The sequence below is a fragment of the Pinus tabuliformis genome, chromosome 6 (assembly GCF_031772625.1).
Source record: "Pinus tabuliformis cultivar Carrire ecotype Pingquan chromosome 6, CPIR1, whole genome shotgun sequence".
In the NCBI taxonomy this organism is placed as follows: domain Eukaryota; kingdom Viridiplantae; phylum Streptophyta; class Pinopsida; order Pinales; family Pinaceae; genus Pinus; species Pinus tabuliformis.
Genome location: NC_142292.1, coordinates 965,830,011 through 965,843,933, shown reverse-complemented (window position 1 = coordinate 965,843,933; position 13,923 = coordinate 965,830,011). Strand labels below are relative to the sequence as shown.

At 36.6% G+C, this 13,923-nt stretch overlaps 1 pseudogene; it reads right to left on the bottom strand.

Moving 5' to 3' along the window:
* Positions 1 to 2,586: 2,586 nt before the first annotated feature.
* Positions 2,587 to 4,274, bottom strand: LOC149262201 (protein TPR1-like; annotated as a pseudogene).
* Between the last annotated feature and the right edge of the window lie 9,649 nt (positions 4,275 to 13,923).

Genomic DNA, 13,923 nt, shown 5'->3' with positions numbered 1-13,923 from the left:
TAAATTTGATTCAAAACATACGAAAGATAGCTCATAACTAACACGATTCAGATTTAGACATAATAGTATAATATAGCACTCCTTTGGGTAGATACTATCTTATACTTAACATAATTAAATACCAAAACATAAGTAGGTAATAAATATATTCAATTAAATAGAACTGACATCTTTGGATGATCAATATTTATTTAATCAAAATATCTATCAACCCTCATCATGTCAACTAGTTATAGAACAAGACTTTCCTTTGGGTAAGTTCTCAGGTTCTACCATTAGTGACGCCAGTTCTTAATTGGTATTATTATAACTGGCAATTTCTATCAATAATCATTATGTCACTTATGCACTAAATGATTATTCTGATTTTGACCACTTTGGTGATTAACAAAATCATAAATCTCATGTGCATAAACACATACCTTATGCAAAACAACATTCTGATTTTGATCACTTTGGTGATTAACAAAATCATAAATCATAAATCAGTGTCTATCAATCATCATTATGTCACTTATGCACTAAATGATTATTCTGATTTTGACCACTTTGGTGATTAACAAAATCATAAATCTCATGTGCATAAACACATACCTTATGCAAAACAACATTCTGATTTTGATCACTTTGGTGATTAACAAAATCATAAATCATAAATCATAAAGACACTGTTTGCAAATGATTAGATTTACTAGATATCATATTTTCCGTAATGATGATTGCACTTAGATTTACTAGATGTCTCATACACCCATATATGTACATCCCACAACAAGGTTATTACAATTTGTTCCACTTCCGTATAATGGTCCCATTCAATTTTCATAATGAGTAAGATGGCTTTATAGCCCCAAGCCATAGCAACTACCTACTATGTAGCTACTCCTTTAAGTAATGAGAGTCACAAACATAACAACGAACTTGTTCATCATACATAATCCTTAATGCTACTGCCACAATTTCATAATTGTAACTAGAACTACATTTATCTCGTAATCAGAATCACATGCAACCATAAAATCATCTCATCACAGCCATCCAATCATATATGTTAGTTTCATGTAACTCCTTATAGCATGGAAATTCAAACAAATTTTCTCATAAATCAGAGAAACTACAACATAGAGGTAAGAAATCCACATACATCGAACCACCGAAGGACTTCTTCACACTTCAATTCTCATAAGCATATTGGATTCCCCGCATATATCCAATTGATTAAACTATTATATATTCTAGCACTGTGATTATTATAATAGTTGAACTCGTAACATAAACCACATTGATTGCCCACCAATAAAATAGGTTTAACGGTATCAAATATGGACTTGTCGTTGCACGATTACCTTTCCACGGTTTCTCAGAAGTCCATTGAAGCTTCGTGTGCAATATAGGGTGACATTATTTCGGTGGTACATAATCTTGTAACAAAAGACCATAACAGAGAGCAAGAAAATAACAACCTTGACCATGTAATCAGGCTTTGGATCAATACTCCCTACTGCAACCTAATAGCCTCGAATCAAGCCTTGTATTACACTATAAAGCTCTGGAGGCAGCGCAATTACATGGCTCGGATTTTGATATTTTCAACCCAGAGAAATTATGCAGAATGATTGGTTAGTTTGCACTTACTAGCCCCAGACTTTCTCCCTAATTCTTTAAACACTAAAACAATCCAAACACTAAAACAATCCAAGCAGTCAGCCAGCACGACAATGTCGACCCATTTTCTGCTGTATAAATATTCCGTCCCCAAATCTCCAATTCACATACATACATACTCAAATCTCGGCTAAAATACTAAATGGGATCTGTTAGTGGGTGGGCACAATAGTGTTGGCCCACTTTAATGTCCCTGCCGTAATTCAATCTGAGCTTCAAGCCGAGAGACATGCGTCGGCCAACTCAATCAATGATGCTTTGCTCATGATTTCCCGCTTACAGAAAGAGAAATCCAGGCTACAGAAGGAAGACGGAGATGCAAAGGAGGCGTTGGCATTTTATGAGGATCTCTTTTAAAAAAAATGAGACGATCACTTATCTTAACCCACGATGGGCGAAACGAATCCTTGATTAATTTCGGGGTTTGATTAACATCATGAATAAAGCACAGAACAGATCAATCGCAATCATAGGAAATATCCAGTTATTGATTTGGCTCTGATACCAAATGTAAAATATAGCTACTAACAGCTAACAAATCATCAATACCGAATATTTCACAAACAGAACTTAATATGATAGATGACATACCTTGATTAACAGCGGAAGATGTAATGGCTGCCATCTCTATGATCTGGCTCCTGACTGTTCCTCTTCTTCAGAATTCGGTTTCTCTCCTCTTGCCCTCACTTCCTTTATGTGCTTCTTGATGGAGAAGAATGCAACTCTTGTGTGTGGGAGAGAGAGGACCCAATCCTTTATATATTATTTAACTTTAATCTGGTACGTCCATCATATACCAATTCAACGCTTAAGATCTAATGCTTTAATGCTTTAATGCTTTAATCAGGTCACATTAAGATTAGAAACTGCTTTAACGTTAAAAAGCAATGAGCCTTTTGCTGTTTCTAATAGCAGTTTCTAACAGTCATGACTTACAATATGTGCACCAACAACATGAAATACAATCCCTTTTGAAAGTACACCAACATGAGAACTATTTGCAGGAGGATTTTCAGCTTCATTCAAAGGAACACACGCATGGTCAACAAATACAGTCTTGATATCGGGATTGGGTCGAGGGTTTTTGCAAAGCCGGTGCTGCCAATTGAGGCTGAAAAAAATTCAGAAAATATTTTACAGTTTGTATCAGATATGATCAATGTTCGTTTAAAAAATATAACATTTTAACTTCCTTTCACTTTACTGAAATGGCAGCCTTTGGCTTCCATATGAGTTTAAAATTTAAACCTTATACATCCAAGTTAAAGTCATCCAAAGTAAGTAAAAAACCCCAAATAGAAACTGAGAAGATACAGTTAGAAACGAGAATGCTGCAACACAGAAGACAAGATGATGAAAATTATCTACCTCTCAGAAATTCTTACCAGAACTTTGATGTGACCTTCAAGGTTCCAGGCAGGAGTAAGGGGTGGATATACCTTTTATTTATTAACGTTCTGAGCCATGAAGCTTTAAGACTGGGAAATGCCAACTTTTCTCGAAAAATAGGGTTAGCTTCAATCAACGTTTTGAGTTCCAGCAACATAATATTTTGAGCCGGCTTTGTATCTCCATATTTAAAAAGCTATCATTTTCTCTTCAAGTGTAACCAATCAAGGTTTCAAGGATTCATGCAAACTAAAACACCACAAGGAATAAGGCAACGCATTGACTTTTCACATTTGAAGCAAAAAATCCCTCTTTACTCGTGTTTTAGGAAGAAAAAATTGATGGAAGATCGGTTGCCAGGTGGATCCTTGTACAATAAAAGAATACTTTTCTGTCAAAATAAATAGATAAAATAAAAGAGGAGAAGAAACTAGTTGCATGGACCTAAAGTCGTCCAGAGTAAGAAGTTGTGTGTTCTCCTTGTAAAGTTCCTCATTGAAAGAAGAGAATACCCTAAGATCCTTCATCGGTGTGTCCACAGCTTTTTCTCAATCTCGCCTGGACAATGTAACCAAACAACAATTAGAACTGACCTATCCAACAACACTTACATGACAACCAACAAAACACTAATTCCTACAGTTGTTCTAGAGGAGGACATGACTCACTTGTCCAAAGCTTCAAGATATTTCTACTTCCTAATCTCAAAGAAGACTTTCATGGAATATCGTTTTTCATCAATTTTTGTGAAACCATAAAATATTTCATGTTGAAGTAAAAGCCAAATTCTTGCTTTAGTTTGCAGCATGTATTGAAAAATTGGTATGAAAAATGTCTCTATCCAACATCTTACAAGTATGACCTTCAAAACTTTGGAGACATTAATCTTATGCCAAGGATTCAAAGTAATAGCAAACAAACATCTCTTTATCAATCCAATCTACTTTTAAATAGATAATAGCAGAGAGAAGCATCGATTTATATTCAGTTAATTGACATTAGCTTCAAAACCATGCATTTTTGCATTCTTTTACCATATAATTGTAGGTACATGGTAAAAGAAATGAGAAAAGCTGTGAAACCCATATAAATTTTGTTAGAAAAGAGCAAAGAGTTGGTAAATGATTGTTTTCTTACTTATGGACTGTTTCTTTGAACTTCTCCTCATCCAGAAACTGCAAGATTAGTAACACAAACTCCCTGCTCAGGGACGACATCAACCTACTTCCCCAACTCGCTCCACCATTAAGATCTGGTAAGTTAATCCTCTTCCTTCTTAACTAGTTTATTGCAAGCAATACTCTATCAAGCTTCTTTGTGGCCAAACACCAGGAAATGTAGCGTGCACACAAAGGCAATTGCAATTGATGCAGTGCAAATCCTTCCCCTTACAGTGGCCATTCTGAAAGACTCAAATTAGAAGGTATGGGCACTTCTGCTACAATCTGCAAGGACAATATTTATTCAGGAATTCCTCTGCAAGAAGAGGTCGGAAATGGTGCACTACTATCATTAGTGCTACTTAGTGCAAAAGAACCTCATGATGGCAGTTAATAAAAGAAATGTTGAAAAACAGTCAGCTTTGGTGTAGGTAAATGCATGGAAAACCAACCCAATCCAGGATTACTAATTGTTGGGTGGAGTCCTTGGGTATTAGAATCTGCAGATTGATAATCCAATCCAGGATTACTATTGTTGGGTGGAGTCCTTGGGTATTTTAGCAAAGTAGTTGAATTCATTTGACAAAAAACCAATTAAAATTTTACATCCTATTTAAATATTGGTATGCTCATCAACTTTGAGAAAGACGCTATCTTTTCTCGTTCTCTTCCTGGGAAAAACCTACAATCAAGCATGTTACCAGATGTTTGCAAACCAAAATGTGGAACTCAATCTAATACACAAAATGTAGTCATCTCAGTTGACCTGGATGTGGTTGTGAAACCAGAGAAGATGGTGTAGCAGCCACTACAACATGTGGGGTTAGAGGAAAATAATTCACTATCCATCATGCAAGGGCACTTGGATGAGTGGCTGTAGGTTAGATTCATACTAACTCTACAATCTAAATGCATGCTAAACTGATGGTTAGTTCCACGACAAAGAAAATTATCTACCGAGAAAATTATCCTTCAAGTTAAAGGAATTAATTTGTGAACTAATGAAGTCATGACTTACAATATGTGCACCAACAACATGAAGTGCAACCCCTTTTGAAAGTAAACCGACAAGAGAACTATTTGCAGGAGGAGTTTCAGCTTCATTCAAAGGAACACACGCATGGTCAACAAATACAGTCTTGATATCAGGATTGGATCGAGGGTTTTTGCAAAGCTGGTGCTGCCAATTGAGGCTGAAAAAAATTCAGAAAATATTTTACAGTTTGTATCAGATATGATCAATGTTCGTTTAAAAAATATAACATTTTGACTTCATTTCACTTTACTGAAATGGTAGCCTTTGGCTTCCATATGAGTTTAAAATTTAAACCTTACACATCCAAGTTAAAGTCATCCAAAGTAAGCAAAAAAACCCCCATATAGAAACTGAGAAGATACAGTTAGAAACGAGAATGCTGCAACACACAAGACAAGATGATGAAAATTATCTACCCCTCAGAAATTCTGACCAGAACTTTGATGTGATCTTCAAGGTTCCAGGCAGGAGTTGTAAGGGGTGGATATACCTTTTATTTATTAACGTTCTGAGCCGTGAAGCTTTAAGAGTGGGAAATGCCAACGTTTTGAGTTCCAGCAACATAATATTTTGAGCCGGCTTTGTATCTCCATATTTAAAAAGCTATCATTTTCTCTTCCAGTTTAACCAATCAAGGTTTCAGGAATTCATGCAAACTAAAACACCACAAGGAATAAGGCAAGGCATTGACTTTTCACATGTGAAGCAAAAAATCCCTCTTTACTCGTGTTTTAGGAAGAAAAAATTGATTGAAGATCGGTTGCCAGGTGGATCCATGTACAATAAAAGAATGCTTTCAGTCGAAATAAATAGATAAAATAAAAGAGGAGAAGAAACTAGTTGCATGGACCTAAAGTCGTCCAGAGTAAGAAGTTGTGTGTTCTCCTTGTAAAGTTCCTCATTGAAAGGAGAATACTTTAAGATCCTTCATCGGTATTTCCACAACTTTTTCTCAATCTCGCCTGGACAATATAACCAAACAACAATTAGAACTGACCTATCCAACAACCTTTACATGACAACCAACAAAACACTAATTCCTACAGTTGTTCTAGAGGAGGACATGACTCACTTGTCCAAAGCTTCAAGATATTTCTACTTCCTAATCTCAAAGAAGACTTTCATGGAATATCGATTTTCATCAACTTTTGTGAAACCATAAAATATTTCAGGTTGATGTAAAAGCCAAAGTTGTTCTAGAGGAGGACATGACTCACTTGTCCAAAGCTTCAAGATATTTCTACTTCCTAATCTCAAAGAAGACTTTCATGGAATATCGATTTTCATCAACTTTTGTGAAACCATAAAATATTTCAGGTTGATGTAAAAGCCAAATTCTTGCTTTAGTTTGCAGCATGTATTTAGAACTTGGTATGAAAAATGTCTCTATCCAACATCTTACAAGTATGACCTTCAAAACTTTGGACACATTAATCTTATGCCAAGGATTCAAAGTAGTAGCAAACAAATATATCTTTATCAATCCAATCTGCTTTTAAATGGATAATAGGAGAGAAAAGCATGGATTTATATTCAGTTAATTGACATTAGCTTCAAAACCATGCATTAGCTTCAAAACCATATGTACATGGCAAAAGAAATGAGAAAGCTGTGAAACCCATACAAATACCGCTATACCATCAACTTAATACAACAAGGTCGATCATATATGTCCTAAGGGATATAATAATATTAGTAAGAAAAATGGACAAAAATATTATAGGGAAATAGAAATGTAAACAAGGGGTTTGTGGTTTTATTTTTTAAATAATAATGAAATGTTTTAAAAAATTTAAAAAAACATTAAAAAAAGAAAGAACAAGAAGGCCTATCTTGACAGAGCGAGAACAATGGCCAGGGTTTCCGTGAGTGTTTCACACCAGAATTTTGATGCAGAGTTTCTTCTTACCCCGCTGTGCATGATGAGTCAGATGGGTCTGAATGGAATCGTTTTCATGTGTTGGGTCTGGATCCGCTGTGCATGATGACTCAGATGGGTCTGAATGGAATCGTTTTCATGTGTTGGGTCTGGATTCGTTTAGTAATGTGAAGTTCATTGATCAGATATCGATTCCTTGCCTTCTTTTCAACACAGGGAAAGCATAGGTTAGATCAGAAGGCAAACTCTCAGTTACGGTAGAGGATTTGTTAACTGGAGTGGTTCTTGCCGTCGACCTGTTGTTAAAGCAGCCAGATCTCGAAGTTTTCAATTCTTTGAGTAAAGTGAGTCGCTGAAATGAAGGAGTAGCTGTAGATCTGCAACGCTTGTTATGCCATTCGACAGATCAATATTTTTCTTGAACAGACCAGGTGGTATCGGTGGTCTGGCTTTCGTTTATGAAGTCACTTTTTTCGTTGCATCCTCTTCTAATCCTCTCAGATCCTTACTTCGACGTAGATCCGACTGTCGATTCACGTGAGCATCAAATATGGACTTCAGATTAGGATCAAAGATATCTTGCCAAGTTTTTATTAAAAGCCTAGATGTAAACTCAATATTAATTTGGGTTTGGGCTTCAGAGCGCGTCAAACAATTGAAGCAAAATTTCATGCACAATCTGGTCTAGAGGGGAAAATGAAGCCCATGATGAAGGATCTATCTGTTCCAAGCTCTTTCCTGGAAACATTGCCCATAATGAAGGGTCTATTTTTGCATATGTTTGTATAAAGAAGGATATTAGAAGGATTTGTGGCATGTGATTTTCACAAGTTATCTAGTATATTTGTGGCAATCCTATATGGCTTTTAGGGCGCCAGAAACAGAGCAGGCTAAGTGAGAAATGGAAAAACAACTGAATAATGGGAGTTCACTGATGGATCATGTGTTATTTAACAAATTGGATGAGCTTCTTAGCCACGCTCAGCTTTATTCAAAGTTCATGCTTGAGAAGATGGATTCAAGGCGAGAATCCAGTAGCTGCCACAAATGCACAACCGTACCTAACAGTCTGGAAGAACATGGGTTCGAGTCCCATTCTTGACAATATAGTTTCATTTTCGCATGTTTGTATATAAGGGTTGTAACTATTGATTGAGTTGTGGTGATCAGTTAAGAAGTTTTCCACTACTGCTAACTCGTAGAAGTTTTGAGGAACGTTTTGTTGTGGCAAAGACTTCAACCATGCTCTTCGATCTTAGATATTTTGAAGTTGCCAATGTGGAGCCCTAACAAGAAAATCTCACAGCTCTCAAGCCGAACTGTGTCAGCCTTTTTCTCTCATATGCCATTCCTTGAAAACCATTTTGTTGCAACATGATATAGCTAGTTGGCATAAATGAGTCAATGACATCAAGGTGAACTAGATAAATCATAATTTCCATAACTTAAGAGGTCATATAGTACTACAATACAAAGATTATGAGAAAATTAAGTCAAAAGGAAAGATAATAAATAAAATCCTATCCAAAGAATCTTGACATTTAAAACACCCAATTAGCTAGCACATTGCAGGCATATCCTCTTCTATGTTGCTGAGTATTTGTACAAAGTTTCCCTTATGATATATATTTGAATATGCCATGATAACAATGTCCAAGACAAATGAGAGCATAGACATGTTATCAGAAAATAGATGCAATTTCAATTGAAATCATTATAATGCACTACATTATTATTGGAAAAAAAAGGGTCAGTCACAATGCACATGATTGATTCAAACAAGAAAGTAAGTGGAACAACCAACCCCTTTATTTTTTCATGTCTGCAATCAACCCCTTCTTGTTGCATTGGTTGCATTGCTATCACTGAATTCACCAAGCTCATCACACTAGAGGGATTTTCAGGCCTTTTTCACCTAGGTCTGTTAGTTGTTGTTGTTATTTAAGTCCAATGTTGTTGTGGTAGCTTCTTGCTACATATGCAACTCAAGTGTCAATTTTGTTGCAGCTGCTTGCTACTGCTGCAACCAAACCCTCATCAAGAAGGTCATACAACTGTCCATGTGTTGTACTTTTCCAAACCTACTGTTGCATCTGTACACTTGCATTTTTCCATGCTTATGGACACTACTACACTCATCATGCCTTGAAATAATCAAGTGGCCAGTAGGTCTGGAAAAGTGCAAAACTTGGATAATCAAGTGGCCATATAAGTCTGGAAAAGTGAAAAACTTGGATAGTAAAAGTGAAAAACTTCGATAGCAGTATGATGTTATTTATGAAGGTGGAAAAAAAATTCACCAAGGCTGTCTTTCGAAAAAAGGATCACTTGGATTAGTCAAACTTGAAACAGCACAAGTGATAAGCAAAAAGGTAAGATAATTGAGTCTTAGCAAGACATTGTGGTCTGGAAGACTTATAGTGGTGGTAGGTGATCAGAACACGAGTTTTGGATAATTGGTCAGGGATGCCATGGATGTTATACAACACCGTCAAATAGTCTCAATCCACACATATAGCAGGCCATCATTGCATCCATGGCATACATTTTTTAGAGGACTCGTAAGAAAACATGACCAAATGATTGAATAAAATGAACTTGATAATATGAGTTGGTTATTTCTCTTCTGGTGGTCTATGAGGCAAGTTCTTGAAGGTATATTCAAATTACATAAATTCTATCTCTTCCTCACCAATTTGTTTTATTGTCTCATGGGTTGAAGTGAATTTTATTGCACCAGGCTGTGAACCTTTTATGGTGATCAATTGCTGGTCTTTTTGTGCCATCAAAATCACCCAGCACTTGCACTTGGCCTTATCCAGACCCACTTGGGGGGTAGGGGTGTTGAACGTAAGTCTCAGTATTAACTCAAGTTCAACCACCCTGTATCTTATTGCTAGACCACATACTTGTGGGCTCCTACTTCATATTTTTGAGGGCCAAGAAATAAGCTTCTTAGGTACATGTTTCAAATTTATGGAAACATGGACAACCACAAACCTCATCCTCTTCCATCTTACATTCAACCATCTACTTTTGATCCATCTTATTTGTAGTAGATCGAACTATCTGATTATGTCCCATAGGGTTTGGCCTAAAGAAATGTTTTAATTTCATAAATCCAAGCCTTAGGCTTAATATTGTCATTTAACTCATCGAACTTGGTAATGGGTATCCTGTCCAATAATCTTTGTTTGATGTGATTCCCCTCTTGTTCCTTTTTTAGGAATGTATTTCCGTTGGGTTCTTTTCTCCTATTACCTGCAAAAGGGCTGTCAGAATGATTACGTTGTCTCACCTCTCTTCTTTGGTTTAGAGGTGCACAATGACCCTCTTCTCCATCATCTTATAAATATTCTTGATTTTAAATTGATAGAGTCAAAGTGAATAGGGTTATGTGCATGGCCTCCATTACCCCATTTATGGGAGATCGGATAGCTTCTTCCATAGATAATGCATTTTTTATTTCCATGTTCCCTCATCATGAACGAAAGAGAATGAATCTATTGCAGATGTCCTAATACAAGGCTTAGAAAGTTGTTATGATACCACTGTTATGAACACAACATGATAAATGCTAATAAACTGACTGAAAAATTGCTGCTATAACCAAAAAAGAAACCTGTAACTGAAATATGAGTTGAAAATAAGGGAACTTACAGGTGAAAAAACAAGTTTTTTCTGGACTAAAATTGGAAAATGAATTTCTAATCAGAAATCCGAAAGAGGATTAGTCAAGGGGAAAATACTAAAAAACTGTATAATAGACTCATACAGTCACTTTTTATTATTTCACAGTTAAATGAGATAGAGTATATTTTTTAAGGAGGTACGGAGCTTTCCTAAGGAATTATGGACACCAACACTGGCCTAAGTCTCCAAGGCAGTAGGGGTGCTACACTTGGCTAGGGAAGTAGTCTCTCATAGGCTACTTGTAGAATATATTTTTCAAAAAACTCCATAAACCCTGCTATAGGTGTGTTGAAATAGATTCCTATCTCTTAGGTAAGATAACAAAAGGATAAGATAAGATGGTACTAGATAAGATAAGATAATTTTATTAATGTCCAATAAATGACCAAAAAGGTAGGCCATTGGGACTGAAGAAGATATGTCCAACGTGAATTATAACCTGGGAGTGCCGTATCAACTCCTCCATATTGCTTAAAAGCAAGAGAAAGAAAGGAAAAATATTGTAGCATGATAAGTTTCCTGCCGAGCATACTACTACGTCTAACTATAACCAAAAGATATATACATATAGTAGTGGTATATACTATAGATGTAGTTATACCATGGTAGAGTCCAAGACTTGAAATCCGGAAATCTTGGTGGTAAGAATGTGAGAGAGCTGGAGGTAGAGATAATATTTAACTCTCCTAATCCTCATGACTGATAGTTGGGGCCTCAAGTAAGTGGCTTACTATTGGAGTCATCATGAACCATGAGGGGATCTGGATGTATGACCCTGGAGGGAGGGGGAATGTAGGAGATATGAAACCCCACACTCTTACCATCTAAGGTTAAAGGAACCTAGGGTGAGGGGTAGGGGGTGTGGGAGAAGTATAACAAAGGCAAGAGATAAGAATGTTAATTTACAAAAGATAAGAATCCTAATTCAGATAACATATAACAAGGCAATAGATAAGAATGTTAATTTAGAAAAGATAAGAATTCTAATTCAGATAACATAAGGTGAGATACTATTTTGGGGAAGATAAGAATGCAACTCGGGGGAGGGGGTGTAGGAGAAGTCTAAGAAAGGAAAAAGATAAGAATGTTAATTTATAAAAGATAAGAATCCTAATTCAGATAACATAAGGTGAGATACTGTTTTGGGGAAGATAAGAATGCAAATTTAGAGAAGACAAATTAATACTATCTTAAGAGAAGATGAGAAAGGGTATTTCAGTAGTCACTAGTAAGAGCTTCTAAATCCTATCAAAGCCATGGAAAATCATGCTCAACATGTATTACTGGAAGCATCTTCTGAGCTGGAATTAGTTATTTTTTCCTAAGGTATCAGTATCACAACAGACAAAGAAATCAGTTAGGAACTTGACAATATCTTTCACTTCAAAGAATGGCTCTCTTTAAAAGGATTCTGGTTTCTGCTTTTAAACTCCTTTTAGCTTTAGCCTGGGAGAAAACTGAAAATGGAAATTTATAAGAAATTCTTGTGCATATTAAGATGTATAGGTCCTAATCTGACTATGAACCCAACATAGTTTCAATTTTGACCTAGCCAATATATTCATAGTTAAAGATAGGCACCTGAACAAAACAAATAAAAACAAAATGCATTTACTTAGATAAAAAGGTTACTTAAACCATTTTAAGTAGCAACCAAACCACTTAAACCCTATTGTCCTAGCAAGAAGCAAGTAGAGAAGCGTTCTAAATTCAAAATTTGATGTGTTTGCCTTTTATGTCCAAAAAGAGATGTGGAAAGTGTGGATTTTGTTTCTAGAAAATATAGGCAACATCCATCAACCAAAAATTGCTAAAGACAGACAAAAATCGTGGATGGGTAACTCAAGCATTGATTTCTTTGTTTGCTTTTTTTTTAACATCCAACCAAACCTTTGGTTTATCGGGCCATACAAAAAGGAAAGGGAGAGTTAGTATGCTTCTAGATGCTCAGCCCTCTAATCTAGCACTTATATTATGAATTTTCCTTGACAATTAGTATTCTTCCTTATTAAGACTAAAGAGGTGGAAAATTTTACAATATTTGGTGCACTGGTTTGACAATTTAGCAGTTGACAAAAACTGCATGCCACAACCAAGCCCTCATCCTTGACAAGATAAGAGGTATACGTTGAGCTACAGTGAGAGAGAGATACAAGCCGTACATGACTAATTATATGTGCCACAATATGACCTTTTGCAATCGTTTATGGGAAAGTGGGGCATTTGCACAGAAAATAAATTCAGGACGAGTGTCACGTCCCTTCTCAAACACATTTGTAATAGGGTGCTTCTACACAATTTTGCACAATTTTGGCTAAGGAAGAGAACCCATCATTTTCGACTTAGGGTATTAGGAGGAAATTCGACTTAATTTGGCTGCTAGTGGAATGTGGGGGCCACCCACATGGGAATTCGAATTGGCCCATTCAAATAGCTTGGAGGGAAAGTCAAATAGGTGGATGGAGGGGCCCACATGAGGTAAGGAACGCCCAAGGCATTATAAGGAGGGGGCAACTCTCATTTTGGCATTCATTCATACATCTTGCAAACAAAATCACTTGACTCTTCATTCTGTTGTTTCACTGAGTCAACTGGCTGTTTAACCACGAATCTCTCAAGCAGTAGATTCAACCTCTACTTCGGGGGACCATCCATGCCCGCCCTAGAGAGGCATTTCTACAAGGATTTCAGGAGTTCCGGAGCAATGACATAGCACCACCAACCCACGCAGAGCAAGGAGTGCGTATTTCTAAGCAGCCAGGAAACACGCAGAAGGAGATTGAGGCAAGCAAAGATATGGTTGCTTGTTTGGGAGTTGGGGAGATCAGGTAGCAGCATTATACCATCGTTCTTTCTGGGTTTTATAGCCAGCTAAGCCAACATTCCAGCAATTCAAACTGCTGGGTTGGGGGACAACATAGAGCCCACACAACAAATTTTCGTAGTACTTGGGAACAACTGAGTTGGGCCAAGAGATCATCCAGGGAGTCAAGGATTGGATAGCATGGGTGAACTCAACATTTTGGAGAAGTTTTTAGGTGGATTTACAGGCGGTTTCCTGCAAGTCGAAATTGGTAGCTAGAGCTGAGGTGAGGCTC